At 47.1% G+C, this 18,545-nt stretch overlaps 26 non-coding genes across 26 annotated transcripts; all 26 read right to left on the bottom strand.

Moving 5' to 3' along the window:
* Positions 1-297: 297 nt before the first annotated feature.
* Positions 298-369, bottom strand: TRNAP-AGG (transfer RNA proline (anticodon AGG)). The gene has a single exon. It is a non-coding gene; the product is annotated as a tRNA-Pro (tRNA).
* Positions 370-1,268: 899 nt separating this feature from the next.
* Positions 1,269-1,340, bottom strand: TRNAP-CGG (transfer RNA proline (anticodon CGG)). The gene has a single exon. It is a non-coding gene; the product is annotated as a tRNA-Pro (tRNA).
* Positions 1,341-2,277: 937 nt separating this feature from the next.
* On the bottom strand, positions 2,278-2,389 carry TRNAL-CAA (transfer RNA leucine (anticodon CAA)). The gene is made up of 2 exons: positions 2,352-2,389; positions 2,278-2,323 (listed from the first exon to the last, which is right to left on the bottom strand). It is a non-coding gene; the product is annotated as a tRNA-Leu (tRNA).
* Positions 2,390-3,123: 734 nt separating this feature from the next.
* TRNAP-AGG (transfer RNA proline (anticodon AGG)) lies at positions 3,124-3,195 on the bottom strand. The gene has a single exon. It is a non-coding gene; the product is annotated as a tRNA-Pro (tRNA).
* A 441-nt stretch (positions 3,196-3,636) lies between these two features.
* On the bottom strand, positions 3,637-3,709 carry TRNAV-UAC (transfer RNA valine (anticodon UAC)). Its single transcript has one exon. It is a non-coding gene; the product is annotated as a tRNA-Val (tRNA).
* Positions 3,710-4,094: 385 nt separating this feature from the next.
* On the bottom strand, positions 4,095-4,166 carry TRNAP-CGG (transfer RNA proline (anticodon CGG)). The gene has a single exon. It is a non-coding gene; the product is annotated as a tRNA-Pro (tRNA).
* Positions 4,167-5,103: 937 nt separating this feature from the next.
* TRNAL-CAA (transfer RNA leucine (anticodon CAA)) lies at positions 5,104-5,215 on the bottom strand. Its single transcript has 2 exons — positions 5,178-5,215; positions 5,104-5,149 (listed from the first exon to the last, which is right to left on the bottom strand). It is a non-coding gene; the product is annotated as a tRNA-Leu (tRNA).
* Positions 5,216-5,949: 734 nt separating this feature from the next.
* TRNAP-AGG (transfer RNA proline (anticodon AGG)) lies at positions 5,950-6,021 on the bottom strand. The gene has a single exon. It is a non-coding gene; the product is annotated as a tRNA-Pro (tRNA).
* Positions 6,022-6,462: 441 nt separating this feature from the next.
* Positions 6,463-6,535, bottom strand: TRNAV-UAC (transfer RNA valine (anticodon UAC)). The gene has a single exon. It is a non-coding gene; the product is annotated as a tRNA-Val (tRNA).
* Positions 6,536-6,922: 387 nt separating this feature from the next.
* TRNAP-CGG (transfer RNA proline (anticodon CGG)) lies at positions 6,923-6,994 on the bottom strand. The gene has a single exon. It is a non-coding gene; the product is annotated as a tRNA-Pro (tRNA).
* Positions 6,995-7,931: 937 nt separating this feature from the next.
* On the bottom strand, positions 7,932-8,043 carry TRNAL-CAA (transfer RNA leucine (anticodon CAA)). Its single transcript has 2 exons — positions 8,006-8,043; positions 7,932-7,977 (listed from the first exon to the last, which is right to left on the bottom strand). It is a non-coding gene; the product is annotated as a tRNA-Leu (tRNA).
* A 734-nt stretch (positions 8,044-8,777) lies between these two features.
* TRNAP-AGG (transfer RNA proline (anticodon AGG)) lies at positions 8,778-8,849 on the bottom strand. The gene has a single exon. It is a non-coding gene; the product is annotated as a tRNA-Pro (tRNA).
* Positions 8,850-9,290: 441 nt separating this feature from the next.
* Positions 9,291-9,363, bottom strand: TRNAV-UAC (transfer RNA valine (anticodon UAC)). Its single transcript has one exon. It is a non-coding gene; the product is annotated as a tRNA-Val (tRNA).
* A 385-nt stretch (positions 9,364-9,748) lies between these two features.
* TRNAP-CGG (transfer RNA proline (anticodon CGG)) lies at positions 9,749-9,820 on the bottom strand. Its single transcript has one exon. It is a non-coding gene; the product is annotated as a tRNA-Pro (tRNA).
* Positions 9,821-10,757: 937 nt separating this feature from the next.
* Positions 10,758-10,869, bottom strand: TRNAL-CAA (transfer RNA leucine (anticodon CAA)). Its single transcript has 2 exons — positions 10,832-10,869; positions 10,758-10,803 (listed from the first exon to the last, which is right to left on the bottom strand). It is a non-coding gene; the product is annotated as a tRNA-Leu (tRNA).
* Positions 10,870-11,603: 734 nt separating this feature from the next.
* Positions 11,604-11,675, bottom strand: TRNAP-AGG (transfer RNA proline (anticodon AGG)). Its single transcript has one exon. It is a non-coding gene; the product is annotated as a tRNA-Pro (tRNA).
* A 441-nt stretch (positions 11,676-12,116) lies between these two features.
* TRNAV-UAC (transfer RNA valine (anticodon UAC)) lies at positions 12,117-12,189 on the bottom strand. Its single transcript has one exon. It is a non-coding gene; the product is annotated as a tRNA-Val (tRNA).
* Positions 12,190-12,576: 387 nt separating this feature from the next.
* Positions 12,577-12,648, bottom strand: TRNAP-CGG (transfer RNA proline (anticodon CGG)). The gene has a single exon. It is a non-coding gene; the product is annotated as a tRNA-Pro (tRNA).
* Positions 12,649-13,585: 937 nt separating this feature from the next.
* On the bottom strand, positions 13,586-13,697 carry TRNAL-CAA (transfer RNA leucine (anticodon CAA)). Its single transcript has 2 exons — positions 13,660-13,697; positions 13,586-13,631 (listed from the first exon to the last, which is right to left on the bottom strand). It is a non-coding gene; the product is annotated as a tRNA-Leu (tRNA).
* Positions 13,698-14,431: 734 nt separating this feature from the next.
* On the bottom strand, positions 14,432-14,503 carry TRNAP-AGG (transfer RNA proline (anticodon AGG)). The gene has a single exon. It is a non-coding gene; the product is annotated as a tRNA-Pro (tRNA).
* Positions 14,504-14,944: 441 nt separating this feature from the next.
* On the bottom strand, positions 14,945-15,017 carry TRNAV-UAC (transfer RNA valine (anticodon UAC)). Its single transcript has one exon. It is a non-coding gene; the product is annotated as a tRNA-Val (tRNA).
* A 387-nt stretch (positions 15,018-15,404) lies between these two features.
* On the bottom strand, positions 15,405-15,476 carry TRNAP-CGG (transfer RNA proline (anticodon CGG)). Its single transcript has one exon. It is a non-coding gene; the product is annotated as a tRNA-Pro (tRNA).
* A 937-nt stretch (positions 15,477-16,413) lies between these two features.
* TRNAL-CAA (transfer RNA leucine (anticodon CAA)) lies at positions 16,414-16,525 on the bottom strand. Its single transcript has 2 exons — positions 16,488-16,525; positions 16,414-16,459 (listed from the first exon to the last, which is right to left on the bottom strand). It is a non-coding gene; the product is annotated as a tRNA-Leu (tRNA).
* A 734-nt stretch (positions 16,526-17,259) lies between these two features.
* TRNAP-AGG (transfer RNA proline (anticodon AGG)) lies at positions 17,260-17,331 on the bottom strand. The gene has a single exon. It is a non-coding gene; the product is annotated as a tRNA-Pro (tRNA).
* A 441-nt stretch (positions 17,332-17,772) lies between these two features.
* Positions 17,773-17,845, bottom strand: TRNAV-UAC (transfer RNA valine (anticodon UAC)). Its single transcript has one exon. It is a non-coding gene; the product is annotated as a tRNA-Val (tRNA).
* Positions 17,846-18,230: 385 nt separating this feature from the next.
* TRNAP-CGG (transfer RNA proline (anticodon CGG)) lies at positions 18,231-18,302 on the bottom strand. Its single transcript has one exon. It is a non-coding gene; the product is annotated as a tRNA-Pro (tRNA).
* Positions 18,303-18,545: the final 243 nt, after the last annotated feature.

The raw sequence follows: 18,545 nt of genomic DNA, 5'->3' as shown, positions 1-18,545 counted from the left end.
GAGGAGCAAGTGTGAAAACTGCAGAGATATCAGCCAACATGCTTGCAATTAGACGTATTAAAAATTGACTTATGCAGGCATCGACAGACAAATATCTGATGCCTAAATGCCAGCAAGTACACCTTGGGAAAGCATCACCTGGGACACACACAGACTAAGCATGAAGGCAGAAAAAGCATGGTGATCCATGTTTCTTCTGAGGTTCAAAATATTTTGTGCAACAATGCGGCGAGTGTAATGAGAAATAGTCAGGCATTGTGAGTTTTGAGTAGGATTCGTATGTTTACCTCTGAAAAAGGGCTCGTCCGGGATTTGAACCCGGGACCTCTCGCACCCTAAGCGAGAATCATACCCCTAGACCAACGAGCCGAGGCACACAAGAGTCGCCTTTCGCACCGGCTCCGGGGGTTATTGGCAGCGAGTTAGTGAATGCTTCACCCAAAGCAAGCAACTGCACATGCTGCTCTCTTCTGCAATATGGTTGCTGTCTTTTCCATGGCCGTCATCGAACAAGAAATGAAAATGCCTCTATCCTTCAGACATTTTGTTTGTTCTAGGTGTATGCTCTCGGTGAGGTCAATAAAACCATTTCTGCTCTCATGCCTTGCTTTCATGAAGTAGGCCCAACCTTCAGTACACAAGGACGTGCAAACGAATAGCGCAAACTATCGTCACTTCTCTTTTTGAGCTGTCACTGATGCCCCTGGAGCACAGTACATCACGCTGGTGAGGGATAGACAGCTTCCATTATCTCAGCTTTCCTATAAGTTGAGAGAGTAAATGCAAACTGTGTGAAAAACAGAAAGCTGCTGTTTCTGCCCGGTCTCGAACCAGGGACCTTTCGCGTGTAAAGCGAAAGTGATAACCACTGCACTACAGAAACAGACACGCTTGCACGAATCTTCTTGGCATGTAGTGGGCTGGAATGCACAGACCAAGGGCCAATGTCCATGAAGCTCAAAGTTGGACCCTCCTTACCCGATCTCTTTCTTTGGAAGAAAGGAACGAGGACCACTTTTATTCCAAAAGGCGATTTTAAAACCATACCTGAAATCACACTAGAAAAACACTTTGCATTTAATTTTCCTACACTGATGGTCCACCCCAGAAAAGCAGTTGCAAAGAAGTCCGGCACTGAAATTCTATACGCCAAAAGTGGGAAATAGCGTAGAGGGAAAGGAACTTTCTCACCATACACGGCGTCTTATAGCATTGAAAAGAAGAAATGGCCCTATATAATAAGCAGCCTAAAAATAATTCCACAGCATGGGCTCGTCCGGGATTTGAACCCGGGACCTCTCGCACCCGAAGCGAGAATCATACCCCTAGACCAACGAGCCTGATTCCCCAGTCGGCATTTTAAGCAATTTCTGATGCGTCTTTCAGAAACAAAGCAGGGCTATTTGGCTGCTCTCTCTCTATGTGAACCACACAAAGTCATGTTTTCTCTCAAGGTGTTGTTTTTTTCACTCTTGCAAGGAAGGGATCAGTCGATATCCTAGCTGCCAGAGAGCAGAAAAAAGGCGCTGATGAGAACTGCAGGCACTTTCTGGCACTTGTACTCCTCTGCAAGTCCTGGACACTTACCCCATAGACTTCCACCCCAGATGCAAGGGAGGGCCTGCCAATTCTTGCTCCTAAGACAGAGGCATTTGATTCTTGGATTCAAACACGCTCACTCAGCGCTCGATCAGGCTCGATCAGGCGAGATTTATATGAGTGGCTCGCAGGACTGAAACACTCACCTGGGAGCCCCAGGGTGGCTGAATTCCCAGTATGGCCATTGTTGGGCAAATCACCTCCTTTCCTCCTGCCTCAATCTAGAATTGGCTGCAAATCACAAGATAGAGTTCAATGTCCGTGTGTACTGCCTACTCCCAGCTACCTCTCTGTCTTCCTTATGTAAATTAAAATTCGCAAGGGGGGACCAATGACAATCTGCTCCTCCCACATAACCAGGAAGCCCTGTTGAACATGTCTGCCTGTGTTGTTGCAGGGACAGTGCCTTTTCCGCCCAAAAGGTGGCAGGAGAGCCTCACAACAAAGATGGGATCAACTGCTTAATGAGAAACCAGCACGGCAGTTTGTGTGATGGAGTGCAAATTTAACGGAAGGTGTGCCTGAGGTGTCCCTTCCAGGAATACATGGAATTGTGATTGAGGGACCAGCCTGATCGTTGGTGGATTTCTCGTCATATGTTACAGGTCCGTGCAAAGATTGTGGTGTGTGGGGAATGCACTGCAAAAAACAGGACGATTTAAGGGTGTAAAAGAAACCTGTCAGAAGTGGGATTTGAACCCACGCCTCCATGAGGAGACCAGAAGTCTCAGTTGCACTGAAGATCAAGCTCTCTTGAGTCTGGCGCCTTAGACCACTCGGCCATCCTGACAGCCCTGGGTGTGCACAGATCTGACTCTTCTGACTGCACCTGCCAATGTTTGCACTTACAACGTTCACAGCAATGTCACAAGTGTAAAGACCCCACAATACAACATGGCATGACAAAAAAAAAGCTAGGCACAAGAGCGACCACTGATGGATGCGGATTAATTTGTTTCGTCTTGCAAAAGTAAAGGAAGTTTCCCACGGCTCGCTGGGTTCAAGGACCGCCTCTTCTTAAGCTTGCATTGAGATAATAAGGTTTTAGAGGGTGCACATAAAAGCAGCTCATGCACAGTCTCGAACCGGGGACCTTTCGCGTGTTAGGCGAACGTGATGACCACTACACTACAGAAACTCACTTGCTGTGATTTACTGTTAGAGCAAGGTTCCTCTCAAGGATTCTCTCTACTTCTATTCTGCTGTATCAGCAGCCACTCAGAAAGCGAGGAGCAAGTGTGAAAACTGCAGAGATATCAGCCAACATGCTTGCAATTAGACGTATTAAAAATTTACTTATGCAGGCATCGACAGACAAATATCTGATGCCTAAATGCCAGCAAGTACACCTTGGGAAAGCATCACCTGGGACACACACAGACTAAGCATGAAGGCAGAAAAAGCATGGTGATCCATGTTTCTTCTGAGGTTCAAAATATTTTGTGCAACAATGCGGCGAGTGTAATGAGAAATAGTCAGGCATTGTGAGTTTTGAGTAGGATTCGTATGTTTACCTCTGAAAAAGGGCTCGTCCGGGATTTGAACCCGGGACCTCTCGCACCCTAAGCGAGAATCATACCCCTAGACCAACGAGCCGAGGCACACAAGAGTCACCTTTCGCACCGGCTCCGGGGGTTATTGGCAGCGAGTTAGTGAATGCTTCACCCAAAGCAAGCAACTGCACATGCTGCTCTCTTCTGCAATATGGTTGCTGTCTTTTCCATGGCCGTCATCGAACAAGAAATGAAAATGCCTCTATCCTTCAGACATTTTGTTTGTTCTAGGTGTATGCTCTCGGTGAGGTCAATAAAACCATTTCTGCTCTCATGCCTTGCTTTCATGAAGTAGGCCCAACCTTCAGTACACAAGGACGTGCAAACGAATAGCGCAAACTATCGTCACTTCTCTTTTTGAGCTGTTACTGATGCCCCTGGAGCACAGTACATCACGCTGGTGAGGGATAGACAGCTTCCATTATCTCAGCTTTCCTATAAGTTGAGAGAGTAAATGCAAACTGTGTGAAAAACAGAAAGCTGCTGTTTCTGCCCGGTCTCGAACCAGGGACCTTTCGCGTGTAAAGCGAACGTGATAACCACTACACTACAGAAACAGACACGCTTGCACGAATCTTCTTGGCATGTAGTGGGCTGGAATGCACAGACCAAGGGCCAATGTCCATGAAGCTCAAAGTTGGACCCTCCTTACCCGATCTCTTTCTTTGGAAGAAAGGAACGAGGACCACTTTTATTCCAAAAGGCGATTTTAAAACCATACCTGAAATCACACTAGAAAAACACTTTGCATTTAATTTTCCTACACTGATGGTCCACCCCAGAAAAGCAGTTGCAAAGAAGTCCGGCACTGAAATTCTATACGCCAAAAGTGGGAAATAGCGTAGAGGGAAAGGAACTTTCTCACCATACACGGCGTCTTATAGCATTGAAAAGAAGAAATGGCCCTATATAATAAGCAGCCTAAAAATAATTCCACAGCATGGGCTCGTCCGGGATTTGAACCCGGGACCTCTCGCACCCGAAGCGAGAATCATACCCCTAGACCAACGAGCCTGATTCCCCAGTCGGCATTTTAAGCAATTTCTGATGCGTCTTTCAGAAACAAAGCAGGGCTATTTGGCTGCTCTCTCTCTATGTGAACCACACAAAGTCATGTTTTCTCTCAAGGTGTTGTTTTTTTCACTCTTGCAAGGAAGGGATCAGTCGATATCCTAGCTGCCAGAGAGCAGAAAAAAGGCGCTGATGAGAACTGCAGGCACTTTCTGGCACTTGTACTCCTCTGCAAGTCCTGGACACTTACCCCATAGACTTCCACCCCAGATGCAAGGGAGGGCCTGCCAATTCTTGCTCCTAAGACAGAGGCATTTGATTCTTGGATTCAAACACGCTCACTCAGCGCTCGATCAGGCTCGATCAGGCGAGATTTATATGAGTGGCTCGCAGGACTGAAACACTCACCTGGGAGCCCCAGGGTGGCTGAATTCCCAGTATGGCCATTGTTGGGCAAATCACCTCCTTTCCTCCTGCCTCAATCTAGAATTGGCTGCAAATCACAAGATAGAGTTCAATGTCCGTGTGTACTGCCTACTCCCAGCTACCTCTCTGTCTTCCTTATGTAAATTAAAATTCGCAAGGGGGGACCAATGACAATCTGCTCCTCCCACATAACCAGGAAGCCCTGTTGAACATGTCTGCCTGTGTTGTTGCAGGGACAGTGCCTTCTCCGCCCAAAAGGTGGCAGGAGAGCCTCACAACAAAGATGGGATCAACTGCTTAATGAGAAACCAGCACGGCAGTTTGTGTGATGGAGTGCAAATTTAACGGAAGGTGTGCCTGAGGTGTCCCTTCCAGGAATACATGGAATTGTGATTGAGGGACCAGCCTGATCGTTGGTGGATTTCTCGTCATATGTTACAGGTCCGTGCAAAGATTGTGGTGTGTGGGGAATGCACTGCAAAAAACAGGACGATTTAAGGGTGTAAAAGAAACCTGTCAGAAGTGGGATTTGAACCCACGCCTCCATGAGGAGACCAGAAGTCTCAGTTGCACTGAAGATCAAGCTCTCTTGAGTCTGGCGCCTTAGACCACTCGGCCATCCTGACAGCCCTGGGTGTGCACAGATCTGACTCTTCTGACTGCACCTGCCAATGTTTGCACTTACAACGTTCACAGCAATGTCACAAGTGTAAAGACCCCACAATACAACATGGCATGACAAAAAAAAAGCTAGGCACAAGAGCGACCACTGATGGATGCGGATTAATTTGTTTCGTCTTGCAAAAGTAAAGGAAGTTTCCCACGGCTCGCTGGGTTCAAGGACCGCCTCTTCTTAAGCTTGCATTGAGATAATAAGGTTTTAGAGGGTGCACATAAAAGCAGCTCATGCACAGTCTCGAACCGGGGACCTTTCGCGTGTTAGGCGAACGTGATGACCACTACACTACAGAAACTCACTTGCTGTGTTTTACTGTTAGAGCAAGGTTCCTCTCAAGGATTCTCTCTACTTCTATTCTGCTGTATCAGCAGCCACTCAGAAAGCGAGGAGCAAGTGTGAAAACTGCAGAGATATCAGCCAACATGCTTGCAATTAGACGTATTAAAAATTGACTTATGCAGGCATCGACAGACAAATATCTGATGCCTAAATGCCAGCAAGTACACCTTGGGAAAGCATCACCTGGGACACACACAGACTAAGCATGAAGGCAGAAAAAGCATGGTGATCCATGTTTCTTCTGAGGTTCAAAATATTTTGTGCAACAATGCGGCGAGTGTAATGAGAAATAGTCAGGCATTGTGAGTTTTGAGTAGGATTCGTATGTTTACCTCTGAAAAAGGGCTCGTCCGGGATTTGAACCCGGGACCTCTCGCACCCTAAGCGAGAATCATACCCCTAGACCAACGAGCCGAGGCACACAAGAGTCGCCTTTCGCACCGGCTCCGGGGGTTATTGGCAGCGAGTTAGTGAATGCTTCACCCAAAGCAAGCAACTGCACATGCTGCTCTCTTCTGCAATATGGTTGCTGTCTTTTCCATGGCCGTCATCGAACAAGAAATGAAAATGCCTCTATCCTTCAGACATTTTGTTTGTTCTAGGTGTATGCTCTCGGTGAGGTCAATAAAACCATTTCTGCTCTCATGCCTTGCTTTCATGAAGTAGGCCCAACCTTCAGTACACAAGGACGTGCAAAAGAATAGCGCAAACTATCGTCACTTCTCTTTTTGAGCTGTCACTGATGCCCCTGGAGCACAGTACATCACGCTGGTGAGGGATAGACAGCTTCCATTATCTCAGCTTTCCTATAAGTTGAGAGAGTAAATGCAAACTGTGTGAAAAACAGAAAGCTGCTGTTTCTGCCCGGTCTCGAACCAGGGACCTTTCGCGTGTAAAGCGAACGTGATAACCACTACACTACAGAAACAGACACGCTTGCACGAATCTTCTTGGCATGTAGTGGGCTGGAATGCACAGACCAAGGGCCAATGTCCATGAAGCTCAAAGTTGGACCCTCCTTACCCGATCTCTTTCTTTGGAAGAAAGGAACGAGGACCACTTTTATTCCAAAAGGCGATTTTAAAACCATACCTGAAATCACACTAGAAAAACACTTTGCATTTAATTTTCCTACACTGATGGTCCACCCCAGAAAAGCAGTTGCAAAGAAGTCCGGCACTGAAATTCTATACGCCAAAAGTGGGAAATAGCGTATAGAGGGAAAGGAACTTTCTCACCATACACGGCGTCTTATAGCATTGAAAAGAAGAAATGGCCCTATATAATAAGCAGCCTAAAAATAATTCCACAGCATGGGCTCGTCCGGGATTTGAACCCGGGACCTCTCGCACCCGAAGCGAGAATCATACCCCTAGACCAACGAGCCTGATTCCCCAGTCGGCATTTTAAGCAATTTCTGATGCGTCTTTCAGAAACAAAGCAGGGCTATTTGGCTGCTCTCTCTCTATGTGAACCACACAAAGTCATGTTTTCTCTCAAGGTGTTGTTTTTTTCACTCTTGCAAGGAAGGGATCAGTCGATATCCTAGCTGCCAGAGAGCAGAAAAAAGGCGCTGATGAGAACTGCAGGCACTTTCTGGCACTTGTACTCCTCTGCAAGTCCTGGACACTTACCCCATAGACTTCCACCCCAGATGCAAGGGAGGGCCTGCCAATTCTTGCTCCTAAGACAGAGGCATTTGATTCTTGGATTCAAACACGCTCACTCAGCGCTCGATCAGGCTCGATCAGGCGAGATTTATATGAGTGGCTCGCAGGACTGAAACACTCACCTGGGAGCCCCAGGGTGGCTGAATTCCCAGTATGGCCATTGTTGGGCAAATCACCTCCTTTCCTCCTGCCTCAATCTAGAATTGGCTGCAAATCACAAGATAGAGTTCAATGTCCGTGTGTACTGCCTACTCCCAGCTACCTCTCTGTCTTCCTTATGTAAATTAAAATTCGCAAGGGGGGACCAATGACAATCTGCTCCTCCCACATAACCAGGAAGCCCTGTTGAACATGTCTGCCTGTGTTGTTGCAGGGACAGTGCCTTTTCCGCCCAAAAGGTGGCAGGAGAGCCTCACAACAAAGATGGGATCAACTGCTTAATGAGAAACCAGCACGGCAGTTTGTGTGATGGAGTGCAAATTTAACGGAAGGTGTGCCTGAGGTGTCCCTTCCAGGAATACATGGAATTGTGATTGAGGGACCAGCCTGATCGTTGGTGGATTTCTCGTCATATGTTACAGGTCCGTGCAAAGATTGTGGTGTGTGGGGAATGCACTGCAAAAAACAGGACGATTTAAGGGTGTAAAAGAAACCTGTCAGAAGTGGGATTTGAACCCACGCCTCCATGAGGAGACCAGAAGTCTCAGTTGCACTGAAGATCAAGCTCTCTTGAGTCTGGCGCCTTAGACCACTCGGCCATCCTGACAGCCCTGGGTGTGCACAGATCTGACTCTTCTGACTGCACCTGCCAATGTTTGCACTTACAACGTTCACAGCAATGTCACAAGTGTAAAGACCCCACAATACAACATGGCATGACAAAAAAAAAGCTAGGCACAAGAGCGACCACTGATGGATGCGGATTAATTTGTTTCGTCTTGCAAAAGTAAAGGAAGTTTCCCACGGCTCGCTGGGTTCAAGGACCGCCTCTTCTTAAGCTTGCATTGAGATAATAAGGTTTTAGAGGGTGCACATAAAAGCAGCTCATGCACAGTCTCGAACCGGGGACCTTTCGCGTGTTAGGCGAACGTGATGACCACTACACTACAGAAACTCACTTGCTGTGTTTTACTGTTAGAGCAAGGTTCCTCTCAAGGATTCTCTCTACTTCTATTCTGCTGTATCAGCAGCCACTCAGAAAGCGAGGAGCAAGTGTGAAAACTGCAGAGATATCAGCCAACATGCTTGCAATTAGACGTATTAAAAAGTTACTTATGCAGGCATCGACAGACAAATATCTGATGCCTAAATGCCAGCAAGTACACCTTGGGAAAGCATCACCTGGGACACACACAGACTAAGCATGAAGGCAGAAAAAGCATGGTGATCCATGTTTCTTCTGAGGTTCAAAATATTTTGTGCAACAATGCGGCGAGTGTAATGAGAAATAGTCAGGCATTGTGAGTTTTGAGTAGGATTCGTATGTTTACCTCTGAAAAAGGGCTCGTCCGGGATTTGAACCCGGGACCTCTCGCACCCTAAGCGAGAATCATACCCCTAGACCAACGAGCCGAGGCACACAAGAGTCACCTTTCGCACCGGCTCCGGGGGTTATTGGCAGCGAGTTAGTGAATGCTTCACCCAAAGCAAGCAACTGCACATGCTGCTCTCTTCTGCAATATGGTTGCTGTCTTTTCCATGGCCGTCATCGAACAAGAAATGAAAATGCCTCTATCCTTCAGACATTTTGTTTGTTCTAGGTGTATGCTCTCGGTGAGGTCAATAAAACCATTTCTGCTCTCATGCCTTGCTTTCATGAAGTAGGCCCAACCTTCAGTACACAAGGACGTGCAAACGAATAGCGCAAACTATCGTCACTTCTCTTTTTGAGCTGTTACTGATGCCCCTGGAGCACAGTACATCACGCTGGTGAGGGATAGACAGCTTCCATTATCTCAGCTTTCCTATAAGTTGAGAGAGTAAATGCAAACTGTGTGAAAAACAGAAAGCTGCTGTTTCTGCCCGGTCTCGAACCAGGGACCTTTCGCGTGTAAAGCGAACGTGATAACCACTACACTACAGAAACAGACACGCTTGCACGAATCTTCTTGGCATGTAGTGGGCTGGAATGCACAGACCAAGGGCCAATGTCCATGAAGCTCAAAGTTGGACCCTCCTTACCCGATCTCTTTCTTTGGAAGAAAGGAACGAGGACCACTTTTATTCCAAAAGGCGATTTTAAAACCATACCTGAAATCACACTAGAAAAACACTTTGCATTTAATTTTCCTACACTGATGGTCCACCCCAGAAAAGCAGTTGCAAAGAAGTCCGGCACTGAAATTCTATACGCCAAAAGTGGGAAATAGCGTAGAGGGAAAGGAACTTTCTCACCATACACGGCGTCTTATAGCATTGAAAAGAAGAAATGGCCCTATATAATAAGCAGCCTAAAAATAATTCCACAGCATGGGCTCGTCCGGGATTTGAACCCGGGACCTCTCGCACCCGAAGCGAGAATCATACCCCTAGACCAACGAGCCTGATTCCCCAGTCGGCATTTTAAGCAATTTCTGATGCGTCTTTCAGAAACAAAGCAGGGCTATTTGGCTGCTCTCTCTCTATGTGAACCACACAAAGTCATGTTTTCTCTCAAGGTGTTGTTTTTTTCACTCTTGCAAGGAAGGGATCAGTCGATATCCTAGCTGCCAGAGAGCAGAAAAAAGGCACTGATGAGAACTGCAGGCACTTTCTGGCACTTGTACTCCTCTGCAAGTCCTGGACACTTACCCCATAGACTTCCACCCCAGATGCAAGGGAGGGCCTGCCAATTCTTGCTCCTAAGACAGAGGCATTTGATTCTTGGATTCAAACACGCTCACTCAGCGCTCGATCAGGCTCGATCAGGCGAGATTTATATGAGTGGCTCGCAGGACTGAAACACTCACCTGGGAGCCCCAGGGTGGCTGAATTCCCAGTATGGCCATTGTTGGGCAAATCACCTCCTTTCCTCCTGCCTCAATCTAGAATTGGCTGCAAATCACAAGATAGAGTTCAATGTCCGTGTGTACTGCCTACTCCCAGCTACCTCTCTGTCTTCCTTATGTAAATTAAAATTCGCAAGGGGGGACCAATGACAATCTGCTCCTCCCACATAACCAGGAAGCCCTGTTGAACATGTCTGCCTGTGTTGTTGCAGGGACAGTGCCTTCTCCGCCCAAAAGGTGGCAGGAGAGCCTCACAACAAAGATGGGATCAACTGCTTAATGAGAAACCAGCACGGCAGTTTGTGTGATGGAGTGCAAATTTAACGGAAGGTGTGCCTGAGGTGTCCCTTCCAGGAATACATGGAATTGTGATTGAGGGACCAGCCTGATCGTTGGTGGATTTCTCGTCATATGTTACAGGTCCGTGCAAAGATTGTGGTGTGTGGGGAATGCACTGCAAAAAACAGGACGATTTAAGGGTGTAAAAGAAACCTGTCAGAAGTGGGATTTGAACCCACGCCTCCATGAGGAGACCAGAAGTCTCAGTTGCACTGAAGATCAAGCTCTCTTGAGTCTGGCGCCTTAGACCACTCGGCCATCCTGACAGCCCTGGGTGTGCACAGATCTGACTCTTCTGACTGCACCTGCCAATGTTTGCACTTACAACGTTCACAGCAATGTCACAAGTGTAAAGACCCCACAATACAACATGGCATGACAAAAAAAAAGCTAGGCACAAGAGCGACCACTGATGGATGCGGATTAATTTGTTTCGTCTTGCAAAAGTAAAGGAAGTTTCCCACGGCTCGCTGGGTTCAAGGACCGCCTCTTCTTAAGCTTGCATTGAGATAATAAGGTTTTAGAGGGTGCACATAAAAGCAGCTCATGCACAGTCTCGAACCGGGGACCTTTCGCGTGTTAGGCGAACGTGATGACCACTACACTACAGAAACTCACTTGCTGTGTTTTACTGTTAGAGCAAGGTTCCTCTCAAGGATTCTCTCTACTTCTATTCTGCTGTATCAGCAGCCACTCAGAAAGCGAGGAGCAAGTGTGAAAACTGCAGAGATATCAGCCAACATGCTTGCAATTAGACGTATTAAAAATTGACTTATGCAGGCATCGACAGACAAATATCTGATGCCTAAATGCCAGCAAGTACACCTTGGGAAAGCATCACCTGGGACACACACAGACTAAGCATGAAGGCAGAAAAAGCATGGTGATCCATGTTTCTTCTGAGGTTCAAAATATTTTGTGCAACAATGCGGCGAGTGTAATGAGAAATAGTCAGGCATTGTGAGTTTTGAGTAGGATTCGTATGTTTACCTCTGAAAAAGGGCTCGTCCGGGATTTGAACCCGGGACCTCTCGCACCCTAAGCGAGAATCATACCCCTAGACCAACGAGCCGAGGCACACAAGAGTCGCCTTTCGCACCGGCTCCGGGGGTTATTGGCAGCGAGTTAGTGAATGCTTCACCCAAAGCAAGCAACTGCACATGCTGCTCTCTTCTGCAATATGGTTGCTGTCTTTTCCATGGCCGTCATCGAACAAGAAATGAAAATGCCTCTATCCTTCAGACATTTTGTTTGTTCTAGGTGTATGCTCTCGGTGAGGTCAATAAAACCATTTCTGCTCTCATGCCTTGCTTTCATGAAGTAGGCCCAACCTTCAGTACACAAGGACGTGCAAAAGAATAGCGCAAACTATCGTCACTTCTCTTTTTGAGCTGTCACTGATGCCCCTGGAGCACAGTACATCACGCTGGTGAGGGATAGACAGCTTCCATTATCTCAGCTTTCCTATAAGTTGAGAGAGTAAATGCAAACTGTGTGAAAAACAGAAAGCTGCTGTTTCTGCCCGGTCTCGAACCAGGGACCTTTCGCGTGTAAAGCGAACGTGATAACCACTACACTACAGAAACAGACACGCTTGCACGAATCTTCTTGGCATGTAGTGGGCTGGAATGCACAGACCAAGGGCCAATGTCCATGAAGCTCAAAGTCGGACCCTCCTTACCCGATCTCTTTCTTTGGAAGAAAGGAACGAGGACCACTTTTATTCCAAAAGGCGATTTTAAAACCATACCTGAAATCACACTAGAAAAACACTTTGCATTTAATTTTCCTACACTGATGGTCCACCCCAGAAAAGCAGTTGCAAAGAAGTCCGGCACTGAAATTCTATACGCCAAAAGTGGGAAATAGCGTATAGAGGGAAAGGAACTTTCTCACCATACACGGCGTCTTATAGCATTGAAAAGAAGAAATGGCCCTATATAATAAGCAGCCTAAAAATAATTCCACAGCATGGGCTCGTCCGGGATTTGAACCCGGGACCTCTCGCACCCGAAGCGAGAATCATACCCCTAGACCAACGAGCCTGATTCCCCAGTCGGCATTTTAAGCAATTTCTGATGCGTCTTTCAGAAACAAAGCAGGGCTATTTGGCTGCTCTCTCTCTATGTGAACCACACAAAGTCATGTTTTCTCTCAAGGTGTTGTTTTTTTCACTCTTGCAAGGAAGGGATCAGTCGATATCCTAGCTGCCAGAGAGCAGAAAAAAGGCGCTGATGAGAACTGCAGGCACTTTCTGGCACTTGTACTCCTCTGCAAGTCCTGGACACTTACCCCATAGACTTCCACCCCAGATGCAAGGGAGGGCCTGCCAATTCTTGCTCCTAAGACAGAGGCATTTGATTCTTGGATTCAAACACGCTCACTCAGCGCTCGATCAGGCTCGATCAGGCGAGATTTATATGAGTGGCTCGCAGGACTGAAACACTCACCTGGGAGCCCCAGGGTGGCTGAATTCCCAGTATGGCCATTGTTGGGCAAATCACCTCCTTTCCTCCTGCCTCAATCTAGAATTGGCTGCAAATCACAAGATAGAGTTCAATGTCCGTGTGTACTGCCTACTCCCAGCTACCTCTCTGTCTTCCTTATGTAAATTAAAATTCGCAAGGGGGGACCAATGACAATCTGCTCCTCCCACATAACCAGGAAGCCCTGTTGAACATGTCTGCCTGTGTTGTTGCAGGGACAGTGCCTTCTCCGCCCAAAAGGTGGCAGGAGAGCCTCACAACAAAGATGGGATCAACTGCTTAATGAGAAACCAGCACGGCAGTTTGTGTGATGGAGTGCAAATTTAACGGAAGGTGTGCCTGAGGTGTCCCTTCCAGGAATACATGGAATTGTGATTGAGGGACCAGCCTGATCGTTGGTGGATTTCTCGTCATATGTTACAGGTCCGTGCAAAGATTGTGGTGTGTGGGGAATGCACTGCAAAAAACAGGACGATTTAAGGGTGTAAAAGAAACCTGTCAGAAGTGGGATTTGAACCCACGCCTCCATGAGGAGACCAGAAGTCTCAGTTGCACTGAAGATCAAGCTCTCTTGAGTCTGGCGCCTTAGACCACTCGGCCATCCTGACAGCCCTGGGTGTGCACAGATCTGACTCTTCTGACTGCACCTGCCAATGTTTGCACTTACAACGTTCACAGCAATGTCACAAGTGTAAAGACCCCACAATACAACATGGCATGACAAAAAAAAAGCTAGGCACAAGAGCGACCACTGATGGATGCGGATTAATTTGTTTCGTCTTGCAAAAGTAAAGGAAGTTTCCCACGGCTCGCTGGGTTCAAGGACCGCCTCTTCTTAAGCTTGCATTGAGATAATAAGGTTTTAGAGGGTGCACATAAAAGCAGCTCATGCACAGTCTCGAACCGGGGACCTTTCGCGTGTTAGGCGAACGTGATGACCACTACACTACAGAAACTCACTTGCTGTGTTTTACTGTTAGAGCAAGGTTCCTCTCAAGGATTCTCTCTACTTCTATTCTGCTGTATCAGCAGCCACTCAGAAAGCGAGGAGCAAGTGTGAAAACTGCAGAGATATCAGCCAACATGCTTGCAATTAGACGTATTAAAAATTGACTTATGCAGGCATCGACAGACAAATATCTGATGCCTAAATGCCAGCAAGTACACCTTGGGAAAGCATCACCTGGGACACACACAGACTAAGCATGAAGGCAGAAAAAGCATGGTGATCCATGTTTCTTCTGAGGTTCAAAATATTTTGTGCAACAATGCGGCGAGTGTAATGAGAAATAGTCAGGCATTGTGAGTTTTGAGTAGGATTCGTATGTTTACCTCTGAAAAAGGGCTCGTCCGGGATTTGAACCCGGGACCTCTCGCACCCTAAGCGAGAATCATACCCCTAGACCAACGAGCCGAGGCACACAAGAGTCGCCTTTCGCACCGGCTCCGGGGGTTATTGGCAGCGAGTTAGTGAATGCTTCACCCAAAGCAAGCAACTGCACATGCTGCTCTCTTCTGCAATATGGTTGCTGTCTTTTCCATGGCCGTCATCGAACAAGAAATGAAAATGCCTCTATCCTTCAGACATTTTGTTTGTTCTAGGTGTATGCTCTCGGTGAGGTCAATAAAACCATTTCTGCTCTCATGCCTTGCTTTCATGAAGTAGGCCCAACCTTCAGTACACAAGGACGTGCAAAAGAATAGCGCAAACTATCGTCACTTCTCTTTTTGAGCTGTCACTGATGCCCCTGGAGCACAGTACATCACGCTGGTGAGGGATAGACAGCTTCCATTATCTCAGCTTTCCTATAAGTTGAGAGAGTAAATGCAAACTGTGTGAAAAACAGAAAGCTGCTGTTTCTGCCCGGTCTCGAACCAGGGACCTTTCGCGTGTAAAGCGAACGTGATAACCACTACACTACAGAAACAGACACGCTTGCACGAATCTTCTTGGCATGTAGTGGGCTGGAATGCACAGACCAAGGGCCAATGTCCATGAAGCTCAAAGTCGGACCCTCCTTACCCGATCTCTTTCTTTGGAAGAAAGGAACGAGGACCACTTTTATTCCAAAAGGCGATTTTAAAACCATACCTGAAATCACACTAGAAAAACACTTTGCATTTAATTTTCCTACACTGATGGTCCACCCCAGAAAAGCAGTTGCAAAGAAGTCCGGCACTGAAATTCTATACGCCAAAAGTGGGAAATAGCGTATAGAGGGAAAGGAACTTTCTCACCATACACGGCGTCTTATAGCATTGAAAAGAAGAAATGGCCCTATATAATAAGCAGCCTAAAAATAATTCCACAGCATGGGCTCGTCCGGGATTTGAACCCGGGACCTCTCGCACCCGAAGCGAGAATCATACCCCTAGACCAACGAGCCTGATTCCCCAGTCGGCATTTTAAGCAATTTCTGATGCGTCTTTCAGAAACAAAGCAGGGCTATTTGGCTGCTCTCTCTCTATGTGAACCACACAAAGTCATGTTTTCTCTCAAGGTGTTGTTTTTTTCACTCTTGCAAGGAAGGGATCAGTCGATATCCTAGCTGCCAGAGAGCAGAAAAAAGGCGCTGATGAGAACTGCAGGCACTTTCTGGCACTTGTACTCCTCTGCAAGTCCTGGACACTTACCCCATAGACTTCCACCCCAGATGCAAGGGAGGGCCTGCCAATTCTTGCTCCTAAGACAGAGGCATTTGATTCTTGGATTCAAACACGCTCACTCAGCGCTCGATCAGGCTCGATCAGGCGAGATTTATATGAGTGGCTCGCAGGACTGAAACACTCACCTGGGAGCCCCAGGGTGGCTGAATTCCCAGTATGGCCATTGTTGGGCAAATCACCTCCTTTCCTCCTGCCTCAATCTAGAATTGGCTGCAAATCACAAGATAGAGTTCAATGTCCGTGTGTACTGCCTACTCCCAGCTACCTCTCTGTCTTCCTTATGTAAATTAAAATTCGCAAGGGGGGACCAATGACAATCTGCTCCTCCCACATAACCAGGAAGCCCTGTTGAACATGTCTGCCTGTGTTGTTGCAGGGACAGTGCCTTCTCCGCCCAAAAGGTGGCAGGAGAGCCTCACAACAAAGATGGGATCAACTGCTTAATGAGAAACCAGCACGGCAGTTTGTGTGATGGAGTGCAAATTTAACGGAAGGTGTGCCTGAGGTGTCCCTTCCAGGAATACATGGAATTGTGATTGAGGGACCAGCCTGATCGTTGGTGGATTTCTCGTCATATGTTACAGGTCCGTGCAAAGATTGTGGTGTGTGGGGAATGCACTGCAAAAAACAGGACGATTTAAGGGTGTAAAAGAAACCTGTCAGAAGTGGGATTTGAACCCACGCCTCCATGAGGAGACCAGAAATCTCAGTTGCACTGAAGATCAAGCTCTCTTGAGTCTGGCGCCTTAGACCACTCGGCCATCCTGACAGCCCTGGGTGTGCACAGATCTGACTCTTCTGACTGCACCTGCCAATGTTTGCACTTACAACGTTCACAGCAATGTCACAAGTGTAAAGACCCCACAATACAACATGGCATGACAAAAAAAAAGCTAGGCACAAGAGCGACCACTGATGGATGCGGATTAATTTGTTTCGTCTTGCAAAAGTAAAGGAAGTTTCCCACGGCTCGCTGGGTTCAAGGACCGCCTCTTCTTAAGCTTGCATTGAGATAATAAGGTTTTAGAGGGTGCACATAAAAGCAGCTCATGCACAGTCTCGAACCGGGGACCTTTCGCGTGTTAGGCGAACGTGATGACCACTACACTACAGAAACTCACTTGCTGTGTTTTACTGTTAGAGCAAGGTTCCTCTCAAGGATTCTCTCTACTTCTATTCTGCTGTATCAGCAGCCACTCAGAAAGCGAGGAGCAAGTGTGAAAACTGCAGAGATATCAGCCAACATGCTTGCAATTAGACGTATTAAAAATTGACTTATGCAGGCATCGACAGACAAATATCTGATGCCTAAATGCCAGCAAGTACACCTTGGGAAAGCATCACCTGGGACACACACAGACTAAGCATGAAGGCAGAAAAAGCATGGTGATCCATGTTTCTTCTGAGGTTCAAAATATTTTGTGCAACAATGCGGCGAGTGTAATGAGAAATAGTCAGGCATTGTGAGTTTTGAGTAGGATTCGTATGTTTACCTCTGAAAAAGGGCTCGTCCGGGATTTGAACCCGGGACCTCTCGCACCCTAAGCGAGAATCATACCCCTAGACCAACGAGCCGAGGCACACAAGAGTCGCCTTTCGCACCGGCTCCGGGGGTTATTGGCAGCGAGTTAGTGAATGCTTCACCCAAAGCAAGCAACTGCACATGCTGCTCTCTTCTGCAATATGGTTGCTGTCTTTTCCATGGCCGTCATCGAACAAGAAATGAAAATGCCTCTATCCTTCAGACATTTTGTTTGTTCTAGGTGTATGCTCTCGGTGAGGTCAATAAAACCATTTCTGCTCTCATGCCTTGCTTTCATGAAGTAGGCCCAACCTTCAGTACACAAGGACGTGCAAACGAATAGCGCAAACTATCGTCACTTCTCTTTTTGAGCTGTCACTGATGCCCCTGGAGCACAGTACATCACGCTGGTGAGGGATAGACAGCTTCCATTATCTCAGCTTTCCTATAAGTTGAGAGAGTAAATGCAAACTGTGTGAAAAACAGAAAGCTGCTGTTTCTGCCCGGTCTCGAACCAGGGACCTTTCGCGTGTAAAGCGAACGTGATAACCACTACACTACAGAAACAGACACGCTTGCACGAATCTTCTTGGCATGTAGTGGGCTGGAATGCACAGACCAAGGGCCAATGTCCATGAAGCTCAAAGTTGGACCCTCCTTACCCGATCTCTTTCTTTGGAAGAAAGGAACGAGGACCACTTTTATTCCAAAAGGCGATTTTAAAACCATACCTGAAATCACACTAGAAAAACACTTTGCATTTAATTTTCCTACACTGATGGTCCACCCCAGAAAAGCAGTTGCAAAGAAGTCCGGCACTGAAATTCTATACGCCAAAAGTGGGAAATAGCGTAGAGGGAAAGGAACTTTCTCACCATACACGGCGTCTTATAGCATTGAAAAGAAGAAATGGCCCTATATAATAAGCAGCCTAAAAATAATTCCACAGCATGGGCTCGTCCGGGATTTGAACCCGGGACCTCTCGCACCCGAAGCGAGAATCATACCCCTAGACCAACGAGCCTGATTCCCCAGTCGGCATTTTAAGCAATTTCTGATGCGTCTTTCAGAAACAAAGCAGGGCTATTTGGCTGCTCTCTCTCTATGTGAACCACACAAAGTCATGTTTTCTCTCAAGGTGTTGTTTTTTTCACTCTTGCAAGGAAGGGATCAGTCGATATCCTAGCTGCCAGAGAGCAGAAAAAAGGCGCTGATGAGAACTGCAGGCACTTTCTGGCACTTGTACTCCTCTGCAAGTCCTGGACAC

Source organism: Triturus cristatus, chromosome 10, assembly GCF_964204655.1.
Source record: "Triturus cristatus chromosome 10, aTriCri1.1, whole genome shotgun sequence".
NCBI classification, from domain to species: domain Eukaryota; kingdom Metazoa; phylum Chordata; class Amphibia; order Caudata; family Salamandridae; genus Triturus; species Triturus cristatus.
Note: the sequence above shows the minus strand (reverse complement) of the source record. Positions and strands in the feature narration are given on the sequence as shown.